Source organism: Entelurus aequoreus, linkage group LG11 (assembly GCF_033978785.1).
Source record: "Entelurus aequoreus isolate RoL-2023_Sb linkage group LG11, RoL_Eaeq_v1.1, whole genome shotgun sequence".
NCBI classification, from domain to species: Eukaryota; Metazoa; Chordata; class Actinopteri; order Syngnathiformes; family Syngnathidae; genus Entelurus; species Entelurus aequoreus.
This window is the reverse complement of record NC_084741.1, coordinates 4,867,012-4,889,511: the sequence shown is the minus strand read 5'-3', so window position 1 is coordinate 4,889,511 and position 22,500 is coordinate 4,867,012. Positions and strand designations below refer to the sequence as shown.

At 33.3% G+C, this 22,500-nt stretch overlaps 1 protein-coding gene and 1 long non-coding RNA gene across 2 annotated transcripts in view; one reads left to right on the top strand and one right to left on the bottom strand.

The window, feature by feature from the left end:
• The window catches only part of LOC133659708 (uncharacterized), a 44,595-nt gene extending 37,288 nt beyond the window's left edge, over positions 1-7,307 (top strand). Inside the window, exon 4 of the long non-coding RNA XR_009827705.1 lies at positions 7,169-7,307. This is a non-coding gene — a long non-coding RNA (uncharacterized LOC133659708). The remainder of the gene's footprint in view (positions 1-7,168) is intronic.
• Positions 1-22,500, bottom strand: part of fam110d (family with sequence similarity 110 member D) — a 48,467-nt gene that overhangs the window by 12,732 nt on the left and 13,235 nt on the right. The gene's annotated exons all lie outside the window — the stretch shown is intronic.

Sequence of the window (22,500 nt, the reverse complement as noted above, 5' to 3'; positions counted from 1 at the left end):
TTTTGCCGATATCCGATATGCCGATATTGTCCAACTCTTTAATTACCGATACCGATATCAACCAATACCGATATCAACCGATATATACAGTCGTGGAATTAACACATTATTATGCCTAATTTGGACAACCAGGTATGGTGAAGATAAGGTACTTTTTAAAAAAATGAATAAAATAAAATAAGTTAATTAAATTAAAAAAAATTTCTTGAATAAAAAAGAAAGTAAAACAATATAAAAACAGTTACATAGAAACTAGTAATTAATGAAAATTTGTCAAATTAAGTGTTAAAGGTTAGTACTATTAGTGGAGCAGCAGCACGCACAATCATGTGTGCTTACGGACTGTATCCCTTGCAGACTGTATTGATATATATTGATATATAATGTAGGAACCATAAATATTAATAACAGAAACAAACAACCCTTTTGTGTGAATGAGTGTAAATGGGGGAGGGAGGTTTTTTGGGTTGGTGCACTAATTGTACGTGTATCTTGTGTTTTTTATGTGGATTTAATAAAAAAACAAAAAACAAAACAAAACAACCGATACTGATAATAAAAAAAACGATACTGATAATTTCCGATATTACATTTTAACGCATCTCTAATATATATATATATATATATATATAAATATATATATATATATATATATATATATATATATATATATATATATATATATATATATATATATATATATATATATATATATATATATATATATATATATATATATATATATTAGGGGTGTGGGAAAAAATATATTTAAATTCCAATCGCGATTCTCACGTTGTGCGATCCAGAATCGATTCTCATTTTTAAAAAATCGATTTTTAAAAAAAATGTATTTATTTTAAAAAAAATACAATAATATATACACTACTGTCAAAAGTTTGGAGTCACATTAAAATGTCCTTATTTTTCAATGAAGATAACTTTAAACTAGTCTTAACTTTAAAGAAATACACTCTATACATTGCTAATGTGGTAAATGACTATTCTAGCTGCAAATGTCTGCTTTTTGGTGCAATATCTACATAGGTGTATAGAGGCCCATTTCCAGCAACTATCACTCCAGTGTTCTAATGGTACAATGTGTTTGCTCATTGGCTCAGAAGGCTAATTGATGATTAGAAAACCCTTGTGCAATCATGTTCACACATCTGAAAGCACTTTAGCTCGTTACAGAAGCTACAAAACTGACCTTCCTTTGAGCAGATTGAGTTTCTGGAGCATCACATTTGTGGGGTCAATTAAACGCTCAAAATGGCCAGAAAAAGAGAACTTTCATCTGAAACTCGACAATCTATTCTTGTTCTTAGAAATGAAGGCTATTCCACAAAATTGTTTGGGTGACCCCAAACTTTTGAACGGTAGTGTATGTATATATATATATATATATATATATATATATATATATATATATATATATATATATATATATATATATATATATATATATATATATATATATATATATATATATATATATATATATATATATATATATGTATATATATATATATATATATATATATGTAAATATATATATATATATATATATATGTAAATATATATATATATATATGTAAATATATATATATATATATGTAAATATATATATATATATATGTATATATATATATATATATGTATATATATATATATATATATATATATGTATATATATATATATATATATATATATATATATATATATGTATATATATATATATATATATATATATATATATATATATATATATATATATATATATACTAGGGGTGTGGGAAAAAATATATTTAAATTCGAATCGCGATTCTCACGTTGTGCGATCCAGAATCGATTCTCATTTTTAAAAAAATCTATTTTTTTTAAAATGTATTTATTTTAAAAAAATAAAATAAAATATATATATATATATTTATTTTTTTAAATTAATCAATCCAACAAAACAATACACAGCAATACCATAACAATTGACATTATCATTAGACATTTATAAAAAAGAACAATCGTGTCACAGTGGCTTACACTTGCATCGCATCTCGTGTCCAATATTTTCACAAAGATAAAATAAGTCATATTTTTGGTTCATTTAATAGTTGTGGGCTCAGGAACACTCCAGAAAACCACTGTCAGTAACTACAGTTGGTCGCTACATCTGTAAGTGCAAGTTAAAACTCTACCACGCAAAGCCAAAGCCATTTATCAACAACACCCGGAAACGCCGCCGGCTTCGCTGGGCCCGAGCTCATTTAAGATGGTCTGTTGTTTAAAAAAATGCTTGACAAAGATCTTCTATATAACAGGAGCAAAATATGCTAGTCAGAGATCCTCTATATCACAGGATGGCTCTGTTGTTTTCAGGACCTGTTGCAAAACACTACTCAAAGATCTTCTATATGGGAAAACACTAAAGATCCTCTTTATGACAGGAGCGCTCCGTTATTTTTTGAAGACCTATTGTGTAAAATGTGATTCAAAGATCTTCTATTTGACACGAGAGAAGAACACTCCTCAAAGATCCTCATCGTGACAGTAGCAAAAAACGCTAGTCAAAGATCCTCTACATAGCAGAAGCTAAAAACTCTATAGTCAAAGATCCTCCACATGAAAGGAGCTAAAAACACTAGTCAAAGATCCTTTATAAAACAGAGAGCTTAGTTGTTTTTAAAGACCTATCGCAAAAAAAAAAACTATTCAAAGATCCTCTGTTTGACAAAGAACTTCTACACAACGTGAGCAAAATATGCTAGTCAGAGATCCTCTATATCACAGGATGGCTCTGTTGTTTTCAGGACCTGTTGCAAAACACTACTCAAAGATCTTCTATATGACAGAAGGGAAAACACTAAAGATCCTCTTTATGACAGGAGCGCTCAGCTATTTTTTGAAGACCTATTGTGTAAAATGTGAGTCAAAGATCTTCTATTTGACAGGAGAGAAGAACACTCATCAAAGATCCTCTACGTGGCAGAAGCTAAAAACTCTATAGTCAAAGATCCTCCACATGAAAGGAGCTAAAAACACTAGTCAAAGATCCTTTATAAAACAGGAGCTTAGTTGTTTTTAAAGACCTATTGCAAAAAAAACAACACTATTCAAAGATCCTCTCTATATCAGAAGCGGTCTGCTGTTTAAAAAAATGCTTAACAGAGATCTTCTATATAACAGGAGCAAAATATGATAGTCAGAGGTTCAGAGAATCTGGAGAAATCACTGCACGTAAGCCATGATATCACGGACCTCCAATCCCTCAGCGGGTACTGCATCAACAAGCGACATTGGTGTGTAAAGGATATCACCACATGGGCTCAGGACCACGTCAGAAAACCACTGTCAGTAACTACAGTTGGTCGCTACATCTGTAAGTGCAAGTTAAAACTCTACTATGCAAAGCCACAGCTATTTATCAACAACACCCAGAAACGCCGCCGGGTTCACTGGGCCCGAGCTCAGCTAAGATGGAAAAGTGTTCTGTAGTCTGACGAGTACACATTTCAAATAGTTTTTTTTTGGAAACTGTAGACGTCGTGTACTCCGGAACAAAGAGGAAAATAACCATCCGGATTGTTCTAGGCGCAAAGTGTAAAGCCAGCAAGTGTGATGGTATGGGGTAGGGATGTCTGATAATGGCTTTTTGCCGATATCCGATATTCCGATATTGTCCAACTCTTTAATTACCGATACCGATATCAACCGATACCGATATCAACCGATATATGCAGTCGTGGAATTAACACATTATTATGCCTAATTTGGACAACCAGGTATGGTGAAGATAAGGTACTTTTTAAAAAAATGAATCAAATAAAATAAGATAAATAAATGAAAAACATTTTCTTGAATAAAAAAGAAAGTAAAACAATATAAAAACAGTTACATAGAAACTAGTAATTAATGAAAATTTGTAAAATTAACTGTTAAAGGTTAGTACTATTAGTGGACCAGCAGCACGCACAATCATGTGTGCTTACGGACTGTATCCCTTGCAGACTGTATTGATATATATTGATATATAATGTAGGAAGCAGAATATTAATAACAGAAAGAAACAACCCTTTTGTGTGAATGAGTGTAAATGGGGGAGGGAGGTTTTTTGGGTTGGTGCACTAATTGTAAGTGTATCTTGTGTTTTTTATGTTGATTTAATTAAAAAAAACAAAACAAAAAAAAAACAATACCGATAATGTTTATGAGTTTGAACATGAAATATGTTGTCTTTGTAGCATATTTAATTGAATATGGCTTGAAAAGGATTTGCAAATCATTGTATTCCGTTTATATTTACATCTAACACCATTTCCCAACTCATATGGCAACGGGGTTTGTATATGTATTGACATTTTTTGTATTAATGAAAGCCTAACCTGAGTTAAAGTTAAGTTAAGTTACCCCACGTACGAGCCTCATTGTCTCTCCAGAGTGGTCGTCTCTCTCTCGTTAAGCTCTCAGCTGGCGTCTGGCAGACATCATCCAGATGCTGCCTTTTACCAACTTGACACTTTTTTTTTTTCCACCCCGCCAGGCAGATGTCTGCTTTTAATGACGCGCTAAAGCGCCATAAGGCGGCGGAGTGGTGTTAAGTGGCACACCTGTGCACTTCTTCAAAAGCAGCGCTTTGGTTGGCGCACACGGAGGAGACTTGGGTTAAGTAGCGGGAAAGCAGAGGTCATGTGTGGTGATTAAACACGGAATGAGTAGTTCATGGTGGTCAAACAAACACCAGGACGGTAAAAGGACAAGCACACAAGTTTGTCACAGTGTTAGCGAGGCAGGCAGTGAAAGGTTAGCACACACCGGTCTTGGTGTCCGGACTTTTGGTTTGTTTGGACCACAGCTCCAGCTGTGTGGTGTCCCCAAACATGAGGTCGTCTGTGACACCCCAGGCCCATCTCGACCCCCTGCTGGCTTTTTACTGACCCTGCCCCGCTTGAAATGTGCCACCATCGACTCTTTGTCTGCTCCATGGATCAGTGTTTGCTCAGCTTCACCAACACAACCGTGAGATCCACCTTTTCTACTATTTATAGAAGCTACATATTTTCGGGGAATCCGATTTTTCGCTATTTTGCATTTGGTTTGACACGATACACATGGAGTGAGGGCATTGGCGTTGTTAGGCCTATTTTAGGGGGGCTCAACCCCCCTAAAATGTTCTTAAGCCCCCCTAAATAATTTGGTGTTAAAAAAAATAAATAAAAAAAAATCTTTTTTTTTTTTTTTTTTTACAAATACATGCCGACATATTCATTATGAAGTGGCCCGAATATGAGTTTAAATAAATAATCATATAACCTGTCATTATTCACTCAGTTTCCCCCATTGGCGTTGTTAGGCCTATTTTAGGGGGGCTCAAGCCCCCTAAAATGTTCTTAAGTCCCCTTAAATAATTTTGTGTTAAAAAAAAATAAAAAAATCTATTTTTTATTTTTATTTTATTTTTTTACAAATACATGCTGACATATTCATTATAAAGTGGCCCGAATATGAGTTTGAATAAATAATCATATAACCTGTCATTATTCACTCAGTTTCCCCTCACTTCATAGCGTAAGGTAGAGAGCCCCTTTAGTGCGTCGGTATCCAATCCATTCCACTTGTTCATATAGAAAATGCCCACATCACTCAAAATCCAGTCCACATTTTCTCTGCGACGTTGCTTGCGGTCCTTGGACTTGTTCATATAGAAAATGCCCACATCACTCAAAATCCAGCCCGCATTTTCTCTGCGACCTTGCTTGCGGTCCTTGGACTTGTTCATATAGAAAATGCCCACATCACTCAAAATCCAGTCCGCATTTTCTCTGCGACCTTGCTTGCGGTCCTTGGACTTGTTCATATAGAAAATGCCCACATCACTCAAAATCCAGTCCGCATTTTCTCTGCGACCTTGCTTGCGGTCCTGCAGGTGTACGAAGCACATTAGCACACAGCACTGCAGAACAAGAACCTTGTGTCTGCAATTGTAAATAATTTAGTTTTTAAGTTTTGTGTTTCTTGTAGAATCTATATAAAGTAATATACATTAGCCTATTGTTAAAATAATGAAAAAAAAACATCATTAAATATATTTGTTTTATTGTATTGTTACATTAATAGCTGTTGTATTATTTTATGATGGCTTGTTAAACATTTCATAGGATTTTCAGAGGGAGGAAAAACCAAGACATTTAATATACAATGTAAAATGAATAAATACAAAGACAGAAGAAAAAAAAGTAAAATTAATAAATACATAAAAAGAAAAAAAAAAATTGGTTAAAAGCCATCGTCCCGGGGAGCATTTAATTTCGTCCCGTGCATTTTTTTTACCGTCCCCCGGGACGACGGGACTACGTTAATCTCAAGCCCTGGAAGTTACATTTTATTGTTTGCATTATTTGTTTCAGCATTGCACTTTGAAGATGGTCCAAAGCTCTTTGACAGCTTTGGCTCTTTTTCAGATCAGCAGACTATGTCTTTCTTATTTACAGTATATATAAAAGTTTCTCATTTCTATTCAGACTTCCATATATATTACATTTCCTTATCGACTTGCCATAATATATATATATAAATATATTATATACAAGCCAAATTATCCCGATCCAGATATTACTTTAATTCAAGTAATTAAGTAATATTTCCAGGGCTTGAATTTACAACCATTTTAGTCACATATGTGCCCAAAATGTATGTGCAACTTCAAAATATTTGGGAACAAACAATTATTGTATTGTGAGCGAAAGTGGTGGCATTAGCCTCTATGTTGTGAAGTAATAACATAGAGGCTAATGCCATGACTTCCATTGTGTTTCAGTGTATCTTGACGGATCATGCAAGTCATTGTTTCTTGTTGATGCTTTAAACAAAATGTCACTGTGCTAACCCATGTTTGTTGTTGTACTGAACAAAACATTGAAAATAAACCCACTGAAATAATAATAATAATAACAATGATTAATTTCTAAGTCTTTGTTAGCTGTTTGTGAAGTTTTGTGCTCGTGCGCTACGTTCGCTCGCATCCTGTGCATCTCCTGGGGGCTAAGCCCCCCCAGTCCTTAAAAGCTCGTGACGCCCCTGAGTGAGGGACAGAAACTTCTTTATTGTACATTTTTCCATACATGCGAGTAGGGTTGTCTCAATACCAATAGTATTCTGCGTTGTTTTCGACTGTAGGAACCGTTCAAATGGGCGAAAAGGATGAACCTTCAGAGTTCCTCGAGAGGTCATCAAGAAGTGGCGGAAGAGTGCAAGATTTTACGAAAGACGACGACAAAAGTGGCACAGATTACAGTCTAAGGGAGTTTAAGAATGCACCAGTTTGCAGTAAGGTTGTCCCGTTACCAATGTTTTGGTACCGGTACCAAAATGTATTTCGACACTTTTCTAAATAAAGGGGACCACAAAAAAATGTCATTATTGTCTTTATTTTGAACAAAAAATGTTAGTGTACATGAAACATATGTTTATTATTGTAATTTAGTCCTTAAATAAAATAGTGAACATACTAGACAACTTGTCTTTTAGTAGTAAGTAAACAAACAGAGACTCCTAATTAGTCGTATGCAGTAACATATTGTGTCATTTATACACCTATTATTTTGTACATATTATGAGGGACAAACTGTAAAAATGGATTATTAATCTTCTTGTTCATTTGCTTACTTTATCTTTTAACATGTTCTATCTACACTTCTGTTAAAGTGTAATAATCACTTATTCTTCTCTTCTTTGATACTTGACATTAGTTTTGGATGATACCACACATTTAGGTATCGATGCGATACCAAGTAGTTACAGGATCATACATTGGTCATATTCAAAGTCCTCATGTGTCCAGGGACGTATTTACTAAGTTTATAAACATAATATGAATTTTTGAAAAATGTAAAAAGATTTTGTGACGATAAAAAATATTGATGTAATCATAGTAGTATCGACTAGATACACTCTTGTACTTGGTATCATTACAGTGGATGTCAGGTGTAGATCCACCCATGGCATTTGTTTACATTCAGGCACGCTAGCTTTGTTAACGGTGACGCTAACAAAAATAATAAGTGATTATTACATTTGAACAGAAGTGTAGATAGAATATGTCCAAACAGAAAATAAGCAGATATTAACAGTAAATGAACAAGTAGATGAATAATAAATTTTTACAGTTTGTCCCTCATAATGCATACAAAATAATAGGTGTATAAATGACACAATATGTTACTGCATACGACTAATTAGGAGTCTTTGTTTGTTTACTTACTACTAAAAGACAAGTTGTCTAGTATGTTCAACATTTTATTTAAGGACTAAATTACAATAATAAATATGTTTCATGTACACTAACATTTTTTTGTTCAAATAAAGCCAATAATGACATTTTTTGTGGTCCCCTTTATTTAAAAAAGTATCAAAGTATTGAAATACATTTTGGTACCGGTACCAAAATATTGATAACGGGACAACCCTACTGCAAACTGGTGCATTCTTAAACTCCCTTGACTGGTAATCTGTGCCACTTTTGTCGTCGTCTTTCGTAAAATCTTGCACTCTTCTGCCACTTCTTGATGACCTCTCGAGGAACTCTGAAGGTTCATCCTTTTCGGCCCTTTGAACGATTCCTGCGGCCGAAAACAACGTGGGCATAGGGCATTTTTCTTTGAGGACGGTTAAATGGCGCCGAGTAACCCATGGAGAGCAGGCGCTGGCTTGACCACACTGCAAAAAGTCAGTGTTCAAAAACAAAAACAAAAATACAAAAATGAGGGGTATTTTATTTGAACTAAGCAAAATGATCTGCCAATAGAACAAGAAAATTTGGCTTGTCAAGACTTTCCAAAACAAGTCAAATTAGCTAAACTCAATGAACCCCAAAATAGCTTAAAATAAGTATATTCTCACTAATAACAAGTGCACTTTTCTTGGTAGAAAAAAAAATATGAGACCTTTTTGCTCAATATGTTAAAAAATATTCTTAAAGTAAGTAAATGCTAGTGCCATTATCTTGACATAATGATATGCGCTCGGCATTACATTTCTTGAAAGCAGCAAACTTATACTAAAAACTCATTTATTGTTCTTAATGGAAAGGCAACAAGGCAAGCGCTTGTTACTCTCGGGGTCTCCTAGCCGCTCAGGCTAATCATATGCTCTAAAAATGCATTTTTCCATGGATAACATGACATCATCGCGCCAAGTGCGTGCTCTTTCAGTCAATTAGTGCGCATATATACAGCCCGGCCCCCGGACAACATTTTTTGTATTGTAATTTTGAGGAATTTATCTGAATGTGCATGAACTATTTCTGTTCAAAATAGTTTGAAATGTTAAATGTTTAAATATTAACTGTCAGTTTACTGTACTGTGCCAATTGTACTACTATATGAGTACGTGTTTTCTATTGTTTCATTGGAAATAAAACAGCAAAAGTCCATTTGGCTGTCATCTGTTTTAATTATGAGACACAATTGTGTCAAAGTCATGATTTTTTTATTTCGTGCTTGAAATAAGAAATGATGACTTTAAAAAAGTAGTTTTCTACTTGTGAGTGTTGATGACACAGCTTTGCAACACTTGATATTCTAGTTTCAAGCATGTTTTACTCAATATAGCTCATCAAATCTCAGCAACAAGCTGTAATATCTTACTGAGATCATTTAGGACCAAAACACTTAAAACAAGTAAAACACTCTAACATAAAATCTGCTTATCGAAAAGAATTATCTTATCAGACAGAAAATAAGCAAATATCACCCTTATTTGACATATTAAAGGCCTACTGAAATGAGATTTTCTTATTTAAACGGGGCTAGCAGATCCATTCTATGTGTCATACTTGATCATTTCTCGATATTGCCATATTTTTGCTGAAAGGATTTAGTAGAGAACATTGACGATAAAGTTTGCAACTTTTGGTCGCTGATAAAAAAGCCTTGCCTGTACCGGAAGTAGCGTGACGTCACAGGTTGTGGAGCTCCTCACATCTGCACATTGTTTACAATCATGGCCACCAGCAGCGAGAGCGATTCGGACCGAGAAAGCGACGATTTCCCCATTAATTTGAGCGAGGATGAAAGATTCGTGGATGAGGAAAGTGAGAGTGAAGGATAAGAGGGCAGTGGAAGCGATTCAGATAGGGAAGATGCTGTGAGAGGCGGGGGTGACCTGATATTCAGCTGGGAATGACTACAACAGTAAATAAACACAAGACATATATATACTCTATTAGCCACAACACAACCAGGCTTATATTTATTATGCCACAAATGAATCCCGCATAACAAACACCTCCCCCCTCCCGTCCATATAACCCGCCAATACAACTCAAACACCCGCCCAAAGCACCGTTCACCTCCGCAAAGTTCATACAGCACATATATTTCCCCAAAAGTTACGTACGTGACATGCACATAGCGGCACGCACATACGGGCAAGCGATCAAATGTTTGGAAGCCGCAGCTGCGTACTCACGGTACCGCGTATCCAACTCAAAGTCGTCCTGGTAAGAGTCTCTGTTGTCCCAGTTCTCCACAGGCCAATGGTAAAGCTTGACTGTCATCTTTCGGGAATGTAAACAATGAAACACCGGCTACGTGTTTGTGTTGCTGCAGCCGGCCGCTAATACACCGCTTCCCACCTACAGCTTTCTTCTTTGCAGTCTCCATTGTTCATTAAACAAATGGCAAAAGATTCACCAACACAGATGTCCAGACTACTGTGGAATTTTGCGATGAAAACAGACGACTTAATAGCTGGCCACAATGCTGTCCCAAAATGTTCGCTACAATCCGTGACGTCACTCGCAGACGTCATAATACCGAGACGTTTTCAGCAGGATATTTCGCGGGAAATTTAAAATGTCACTTCCCTGAGATCGGTAGGTTGGAGTTCAAATCCCAGCCGAGTCATACCAAAGACTATAAAAATGGGACCCGTTTCCTCCCTGCTTGGCACTCAGCATCAAGGGTTGGAGTTGGGGGTTAAATCACCAAAATGATTCCCGGGCGCGGCGCCGCTGCTGCCCACTGCTCCCCACGGGGATGGGTCAAATGCAGAGGACAAATTTCACCACATCTAGTGTGTGTGTGACAATCATTGGTACTTTAATCTTTAATCTTAATCTTATAAATTAACCCGGCCGTATTGGCATGTGTTGCAATGTTAAGATTTCATCATTGATATATAAACTATCAGACTGCGTGGTCGCTAGTAGTGGCTTTCAGTATCAATCAATCAATCAATCAATGTTTATTTATATAGCCCTAAATCACAAAAGTCTCAAAGGGCTGCACAAGCCACAACGACATCCTCGGCAACAGAGCCCACACAAGGGACGTCGATGTGAATGACTATGAGAAACCTTGGAGGGGACCGCATATGTGGGTAACCCCCCCTCTAAGTACAGTCCCTAGTGGATCCACATAACAGTGAGAGTCCAGTCCATAGTGGGGCCAGCAGGAGACCATCTCGAGCGGAGACAGCTAGTCAGTAGCGCAGAGACGTCCCCAACCGATGCACAGGCGAGCACAGCCAGCATCTCATCCATTATCACCGGAACCGGAATAACCCGGCGAGGGGGCAAAGGAGAAAAGAAAACGGCAGATCAACTGGTCTAAAAAAAGGGGGGTCTAATTAAAGGCTAGAGTATACAAATGAGTTTTAAGATGGGACTTAAATGCTTCTACTGAGGTAGCATCTCTAACTGTTACCGGGAGGGCATTCCAGAGTACTGGAGCCCGAATAGAAAACGCTCTATAGCCCGCAGACTTTTTTTGGGCTCTGGGAATCAGATTTCAGTTTTTGCAGTGCAGCTCGGCCGTGACGTCATTAAAACCCAAGCAATCGCACATGGATGCTTTTCATCTGGGTTGGTACCATTGTGCTTTGGTGCAACCTCGTAAACTCCAAACCTCTTCTGTTAGCTTCTGTTTCTTTAGCGTGCTTAGCAGTTAACCTCCGCTGAAGCTGCCAGCTGTCTGCTCTCGTTACACGCCGGCCGACCTGCACGCTTCTCCACAAATACGCCCGGCAGAACCTCGTCCTCCGAGATGTCGGAATCAGACATCCACATCTGCGGACGAGCCCGGGGGACACCGCGTGCAAACGCGCACGGAACCAGGCCCGCGTGCCGCCACGGTCGCCCTCGTCCTCACGGTTGAACGGAACGGCTCGCCGGGAGCGTGACGGGATGGGAGCGAGCGGCGCAGGCCGTGAACAATTAGGAGGATGTGCGAGCGGCGAGGAGAGGACCTTTCACAGCTGTCATCCCGGCACACGTCCAGACGGACTTCTGTCAGCTCTTATTTGAGTAGCCGGCGTAAATAATAGATGGACTTACGAGGCTGCTGATGTAACGGCGACGGCGCCCACTCAAGAACATGACGAAACCCACGGTGACAGTGGAGTCAGGCGGGGGATCCAATATTAGACATTTGGAAGCTGCTTGAGCTTCTTTGTGAAACCACTGACTTTTCTTTTAGCTGCAGTGACGCTTTTCCACTGGCAAGAGCAGGACGTGTTTGTGTTGTGAGGAGGGCGGCAAAAGTCTGGGAATATTCAAAGTTGGAAACTTTCCATGGGAATTAACGGGAATTAATGGGAATAAACATTGAATGCAACATGCTAGATCTTGCAGCATGATTATTAGCTAAAACAACCTGATTTCATGCAAATTCAGTTGAATTTTAACCCTGCACTGTGCATTCCTCCATCACATGTGCAGTGCATTCTTCCATCACATGCACGGATAATTCCCAGCATGCTACACACTACAGTTATTATGAATGTTACTACATGACATATATACTTACATCATGTATATATTACATGTTATTATGAATGTTACTACATGACATATATACTTACATCATGTATATATTACATGTTATTATGAATGTTACTACATGACATATATACTTACATCATGTATATATTACATGTTATTATGAATGTTACTACATGACATATATACTTACATTATGTATATATTACATGTTATTATGAATGTTACTACATTACATATATACTTACATCATGTATATATTACATGTTATTATGAATGCAACTACATGACATATATACTTACATCATGTATATATTACATGTTATTATGAATGTTACTACATGACATATATACTTACATCATGTATATATTACATGTTATTATGAATGTTACTACATGACATATATACTTACATCATGTATATATTACATGTTATTATGAATGTTACTGCATGACATATATACTTACATCATGTATATATTACATGTTATTATGAATGTTACTACATGACATATATACTTACATCATGTATATATTACATGTTGTTATGAATGTTACTACATGACATATATACTTACATCATGTATATATTACATGTTGTTATGAATGTTACTACATGACATATGTACCTACATCATGTATATATTACATGTTATTATGAATGTTACTACATGACATATATACTTACATCGTGTATATATTACATGTTATTATGAATGTTACTACATGACATATATACTTACATCATGTATATATTACATGTTATTATGAATGTTACTACATGACGTATATACTTACATCATGTATATATTACATGTTATTATGAATGTTACTACATGACGTATATACCTACATCATGTATATATTACATGTTATTATGAATGTTACTACATGACATATATACTTACATCGTGTATATATTACATGTTATTATGAATGTTACTACATGACATATATACTTACATCATGTATATATGACATGTTATTATGAATGTTACTACATGACATATATACTTACATCATGTATATATGACATGTTATTATGAATGTTACTCCATGACATATATACTTACATCATGTATATATTACATGTTATTATGAATGTTATTACATGACATATATACTTACATCATGTATATATTACATGTTATTATGAATGTTACTACATGACATATATACTTACATCATGTATATATTACATGTTATTATGAATGTTACTATATGACGTATATACTTACATCATGTATATATTACATGTTATTATGAATGTTACTACATGACGTATATACTTACATCGTGTATATATTACATGTTATTATGAATGTTACTACATGACATATATACTTACATCGTGTATATATTACATGTTATTATGAATGTTACTACATGACATATATACTTACATCATGTATATATTACATGTTATTATGAATGTTACTACATGACGTATATACTTACATCATGTATATATTACATGTTATTATGAATGTTACTACATGACGTATATACCTACATCATGTATATATTACATGTTATTATGAATGTTACTACATGACATATATACTTACATCGTGTATATATTACATGTTATTATGAATGTTACTACATGACATATATACTTACATCATGTATATATGACATGTTATTATGAATGTTACTACATGACATATATACTTACATCATGTATATATGACATGTTATTATGAATGTTACTACATGACATATATACTTACATCATGTATATATTACATGTTATTATGAATGTTATTACATGACATATATACTTACATCATGTATATATTACATGTTATTATGAATGTTACTACATGACATATATACTTACATCATGTATATATTACATGTTATTATGAATGTTACTATATGACGTATATACTTACATCATGTATATATTACATGTTATTATGAATGTTACTACATGACGTATATACTTACATCATGTATATATTACATGTTGTTATGAATGTTACTACATGACATATATACTTACATCATGTATATATTACATGTTATTATGAATGTTACTACATGACATATATACTTACATCATGTATATATTACATGTTATTATGAATGTTACTGCATGACATATATACTTACATCATGTATATATTACATGTTGTTATGAATGTTACTACATGACATATATACTTACATCATGTATATATTACATGTTATTATGAATGTTACTACATGACATATATACTTACATCATGTATATATTACATGTTGTTATGAATGTTACTACATGACATATATACTTACATCATGTATATATTACATGTTATTATTAATGTTACTACATGACATATATACTTACATCATGAATATATTACATGTTATTATGAATGTTACTACATGACATATATACTTACATCATGTATATATTACATGTTATTATGAATGTTACTACATGACATATATACTTACATCATGTATATATTACATGTTATTATGAATGTTACTACATTACATATATACTTACATCATGCATATAAAACCTCAATGGAGGTGTTCTAGGGTCTCTATATGCAGAATTGAATGGCTACCATAGGCTCCATTGTAAGCAAATTTTTGATCACATTTATTTAATATTTAGAAAGCATTAAAAAACAATCCATCCGTCGTCATGTCTTTCATAATGATTTTGAACGATGGGCAAAATTCCCAAAAAGTGCCCTTTAAAGTAGAACAATGTGTAACTTAGCTTGCAAGAGTCCGGGAATATTCAAAGTTGGAAACTTTCCATGGGAATTAACGGGAATATATGGGAATTAACGGGAATTAATGGGAAATTAATGGGAATAAACATTGAATGCAACATGCTAGATCTTGCAGCATGATTATTAGCCAAAACAACCTGATTTCATGCAAATTCAGTAGAGTTTCAACCCTGCACTGTGCATTCCTCCATCACATAATTGCCAGCATGCTACACACTACAGCAGGGCTATTGAGGCCACACTAGTATTTGAGCCCAAGGACTTCATCCAGTCAGGTAAGTGTTGATGATATTACTGGGGTAAATACATTTGATCTATGTAGGTATTTAAGTGTAATAGAGGTGTAATTGCTTGTTACTGTATGACTGTAGACTACTCCAGCAGACTTCCACTCAAGCTAGCTAGCTGTTCCTGTACTTGTTCAATGATTTTGGGGCCAATATCTCTAGCTAGCTAGGTTTATGTACCACCACCAGTCTCATAATGAACCCAAAATATTTCTCCGTTAGCCGTGATGCTCATTTTCTCTATGTTAAATCCTATTCATTTATGCCAGGGGTCACCAACCTTTTTGAAAGCAAGAGTTACTTCTTGGGTACTGATTAATGCGAAGGGCTACCAGTTTGATACACACTTCAATAAATTGCCAGAAATAGCCAATTTGCTCAATTTACCTTTAACTCTATGTTATTATTAATAATTAATGATATTTACACTTAATTGAACGGTTTAAAAGAGGAGAAAACACGAAAAAAATGACAATGAAATTTTGAAACATAGTTTATCTTCAATTTCGACTCTTTAAAATTCAAAATTTAACCGAAAAAAAGAAGAGAAAAACTAGCTAGATCGAATCTTTTTGAAAAAATTTAAAAAAATAATTTATGGAACATCATTAGTAATTTTTCCTGATTAAGATTAATTTTAGAATTTTGATGACATGTTTTAAATAGGTTAAAATCCAATCTGCACTTTGTTAGAATATATAACAAATTGGACCAAGCTATATTTCTAACAAAGACAAATCATTATTTCTTCTAGATTTTCCAGAACAAAAATTTTAAAAGAATTTCAAAAGACTTTGAAATAAGATTTAAATTTGATTCTACAGATTTTCTAGATTGAATTTTAATCATAATAAGTTTGAAGAAATATTTCACAAATATTCTTCTTCGAAAAAACAGAAGCTAAAATGAAGAATTAAATTAAAATGTATTTATTATTCTTTACAATAATACATTTTTTTTTACTTGAACATTGATTTAAATTGTCAGGAAAGAAGAGGAAGGAATTTAAAAGGTAAAAAGGTATATGTGTTTAAAAATCCTAAAATCATTTTTAAGGTTGTATTTTTTCCCTAAAATTGTCTTTCTGAAAGTTATAAGAAGCAAAGTAAAATAATTAATGAATTTATTTAAACAAGTGAAGACCAAGACTTTAAAATATTTTCTTGGATTTTCAAATTCTATTTGAGTTTTGTCTCTCTTAGAATTAAAAATGTCGGGCAAAGCGAGACCAGCTTGCTAGTAAATAAATACAATTTAAAAAATAGAGGCAGCTCACTGGTAAGTGCTGCTATTTGGGCTATTTTTAGAACAGGCCAGCGGGCTACTCATCTGGTCCTTACGGGCTACCTGGTGCCCGCGGGCACCGCGTTGGTGACCCCTGATTTATGCTAACAACATTAGCGACCTTTTTTGTGATGTGTAAAGTTCAACTAGCAAATACTAAATCAAAAGGTGTAGTTTCCTCTGCCTTCTGTTCTGCTAGCCATTCTGTTGTCATACAAGAATGTAGCTTATAGTTTGATTTAGCATGCTGATTGACTGTTCATTTATTCATCCAGCCTATTTCTATTCATTTGTCCATCAGTCAAATATGTTTAAAGACTACTCCAATTGTTTAGCTGACTATTTATATCTGTGTGTGGCATTGCATTAGTGTTTTACAAGAATAAATCAGTACAAAGAGAATAATGCCACGTACACCATCGGATGTGTGGAGACATTTCACCCCAACCAATGTAGGCGGAAAGGCGGTGTACATTTGCAAATACTGTGCAAAGAGCTACGTCAGGTATGCCAGAAAGATGCAGCAGCATATAGACAAGTGCCCAATAATATATCATTCTTGGAATTACCCATTCATTCCCATTCATTCCCATGGACGGCGTCCAACTTTGAATAATCCAAAAATGGTCAATATTTCCAATTTTCCCGAGCTTAACTTCCCGTGGTAAATTTCCGGAAATGTACCGGAAACTTTCCACCCCTTTGCAACCCTAGTTCTGAGATTGCCAGCATGCGTCATCATCCATCAATCAATCAACGTTTATTTGTAGGACTCTTAATCACAAGAGGGCTTCACAAGCAACCACATCTAATCCCACATGCGGGCAAGGAAACTCTCAACTTGTCCAGCTTCCAGGGTGAACAACTGCAATGGATGCCAGGTACTGATACTACATGGTTGCTTGAGTCATTTTGGGGATAGGTGGTAGTAAATTACAAACATAAACCCATTTCAATGTTGACTTAGCCCAGAGCTGAGCAAATATTTTGACTCGGGGGGCCACATTGAGAGAAAACATGTGTCTGGGGGGGCCAGAGTGTTTGTGTGTATAAATGATGTATACACATTTAGCTGTGTGTTGGGGTCCCTTTTTCCCAGGAACACTTATACCAAAAGTCACCATGTCTGATAGAGTGCTAAAAACGTTACGACAGACCACCTCAAAAAAACGGATTTAAATTTTTAACAGTTTTTTTACTGAATGAGACACCCAGAATGTACATGAAAATAAAGAAAGTGGGATTTACAATATTAACTATGAAGGATAAAACACTGAATATTGACAACATATGAAAATAAAGAATGTTACAATATTAACTATGAAGGATAAAACACTGAATATTGACAACATTTGACAATAAAGAATGTGGGATTTAAAATATTAACTATGAAGGATAAAACACTGAATATTAACAACATATGAAAATAAAGAAAGTGAAATTTGCAATATCAACTATGAAGGATAAAACACTGAATATTGACAACATATGGAAATAAAGAATGTTACAATATTAACTATGAAGGATAAAACACTGAATATTGACAACATATGAAGATAAAGAATGTGTGATTTACAATATTAACTATGAAGGATAAAACACTGAATATTAACAACATATGAAAATAAAGAAAGTGAAATTTACAATATTAACTATGAAGGATAAAACACTGAATATTGACAAGATATGAAAATAAAGAATGTTACAATATTAACTATGAAGGATAAAACACTGAATATTAACAACATTTGACAATAAAGAAAGTGGGATTTAAAATATTAACTATGAAGGATAAAACACTGAATATTAACAACATATGAAAATAAAGAAAGTGAAATTTGCAATATTAACTATGAAGGATAAAACACTGAATATTGACAACATATGAAAATAAAGAATGTTACAATATTAACTATGAAGGATAAAACACTGAATATTGACAACATATGAAGATAAAGAATGTGTGATTTACAATATTAACTATGAAGGATAAAACACTGAATATTGACAACATATGAAAATAAAGAATGTTACAATATTAACTATGAAGGATAAAACACTGAATATTGACAACATATGAAGATAAAGAATGTGTGATTTACAATATTAACTATGAAGGATAAAACACTGAATATTGACAACATATGAAAATAAAGAATGTTACAATATTAACTATGAAGGATAAAACACTGAATATTGACAACATATGAAAATAAAGAATGTTACAATATTAACTATGAAGGATAAAACACTGAATATTAACAACATATGAAAATAAAGAATGTTACAATATTAACTATGAAGGATAAAACACTGAATATTAACAACATATTAAAATAAAGAATGTTACAATATTAACTATGAAGGATAAAACACTGAATATTGACAACATATGAAAATAAAGAATGTTACAATATTAACTATGAAGGATAAAACACTGAATATTGACAACATATGAAAATAAAGAATGTTACAATATTAACTATGAAGGATAAAACACTGAATATTGACAACATATGAAAATAAAGAATGTTACAATATTAACTATGAAGGATAAAACACTGAATATTGACAACATATGAAAATAAAGAATGTTACAATATTAACTATGAAGGATAAAACACTGAATATTGACAACATATGAAAATAAAGAATGTTACAATATTAACTATGAAGGATAAAACACTGAATATTAACAACATATGAAAATAAAGAATGTGAAATTTGCAATATTAACTATGAAGGATAAAACACTGAATATTGACAACATATGAAAATAAAGAATGTTACAATATTAACTATGAAGGATAAAACACTGAATATTAACAACATATGAAAATAAAGAATGTTACAATATTAACTATGAAGGATAAAACACTGAATATTAACAACATATTAAAATAAAGAATGTTACAATATTAACTATGAAGGATAAAACACTGAATATTGACAACATATGAAAATAAAGAATGTTACAATATTAACTATGAAGGATAAAACACTGAATATTGACAACATATGAAAATAAAGAATGTTACAATATTAACTATGAAGGATAAAACACTGAATATTGACAACATATGAAAATAAAGAATGTTACAATATTAACTATGAAGGATAAAACACTGAATATTGACAACATATGAAAATAAAGAATGTTACAATATTAACTATGAAGGATAAAACACTGAATATTGACAACATATGAAAATAAAGAATGTTACAATATTAACTATGAAGGATAAAACACTGAATATTAACAACATATGAAAATAAAGAATGTGAAATTTGCAATATTAACTATGAAGGATAAAACACTGAATATTGACAACATATGAAAATAAAGAATGTTACAATATTAACTATGAAGGATAAAACACTGAATATTAACAACATATGAAAATAAAGAATGTGAAATTTGCAATATTAACTATGAAGGATAAAACACTGAATATTAACAATATATGAAAATAAAGAATGTGGGATTTAAAATATTAACTATGAAGGATAAAACACTGAATATTGACAACATATGAAAATAAAGAATGTTACAATATTAACTATGAAGGATAAAACACTGAATATTTAAAAACATATGAAAATAAAGAATGTGGGATTTAAAATATTAACTATGAAGGATAAAACCCCGCCCACTCTGTTTTGTTCCTGGTCTGTGACGTAGATTAGCCTAATAACTCCTATAACACTCAAAAGTACTTTCTATAGTTGAAGACTTAGTCATTTAAAAACATCACTGCACATCATAATGACAAATACACTTTTCATGTTAAAGGTCTAAAAAAATGATGCAGCCGGATTAAAAATCTAGCAATTCCGTTAACCATTGGAAAAAGACCCCCGACCCCCCATTCCTTGTGTTTATTTACTTATTTTATTTACTTTTATTTTATTATCTTTTATTATATGTTTTATATATATATATATATATATATATTTTTATTTTTATTTTTATTTATTGGTTTTATTTTACCTTATTTATTCATTCATTTATTTTTGATATATTTTGTTAGATTGAATCTATTATTGCATATATTTGTGTGTGTATATATCTGATATAGGCACTCGGGGACAATTACGTTGGGAACTGAGTGGTGGGCACTGAAAGGGTATTAAAGGTTTGTAATTAGGGATGTCCGATAATGGCTTTTTGCCGATATCCGATATGCCGATATTGTCCAACTCTTTAATTACCGATACCGATATCAACCGATACCGATATCAACCGATATATACAGTCGTGGAATTAACACATTATTATGCCTAATTTGGACAACCAGGTATGGTGAAGATAAGGTAAAAAAATGAATCAAATAAAATAAGATAACTAAATTAAAAACATTTTCTTGAATAAAAAAGAAAGTAAAACAATATAAAAACAGTTACATAGAAACTAGTAATTAATGAAAATTTGTAAAATTAACTGTTAAAGGTTAGTACTATTAGTGGAGCAGCAGCACGCACAATCATGTGTGCTTACGGACTGTATCCCTTGCAGACTGTATTGATATATATTGATATATAATGTAGGAAGCAGAATATTAATAACAGAAAGAAACAACCCTTTTGTGTGAATGAGTGTAAATGGGGGAGGGAGGTTTTTTGGGTTGGTGCACTAATTGTAAGTGTATCTTGTGTTTTTTATGTGGATTTAATTTAAAAAACAAAAACAAAAAAACAAACGATACTGATAATAAAAAAGCCGATACCGATAATTTCCGATTTTACATTTTAACGCATTTATCGGCATCTCTATTTGTAATTGATATTGGCTTATTATTATGTTTCATATCTTAAAATGTGCACATACCTCAACGTGTTGCTACTGTACTGTCTGCAAATTCAATGAAAATATTTGGGAGAAAAAATAAAAAAAATAGGGCAGAGGTTTTACTTACAAGTATATTTAATATTGAATATTTGAATGAACTAAAATAAAACACTGTACTTTAATCAAGTGATTTTTTTTTTTTTTGGTGTACTACTAGATCAGGGGTCGGCAACCCGCGGCTCTAAAGCCGCATGCGGCTCTTTAACGCCGCCCTAGTGGCTCTCTGAAGCTTTTTCAAAAATGTATGAAAAATGGAAAAAGATGAGGGAAAAAATATATATTTTTGGTTTTAATATGGTTTCTGTAGGAGGACAAACATGACGCAAACCTCCCTAATTGTTATAAAGCACACTGTTTATATTAAACATGCTTCACTGATTCGAGTATTTGGCGAGCGCCGTTTTGTCCTACTCATTTTGGCGGTCCTCGAACTCACCTTAGTTTGTTTACATGTATAACTTTCTAGGACGTGTTTTATGCCACTTCTTTTTCTGTCTCATTTTGTCCACCAAACTTTTAACGTTGTACATGAGTGCACAAAGGTGAGTTTTGTTGATGTTATTGACTTG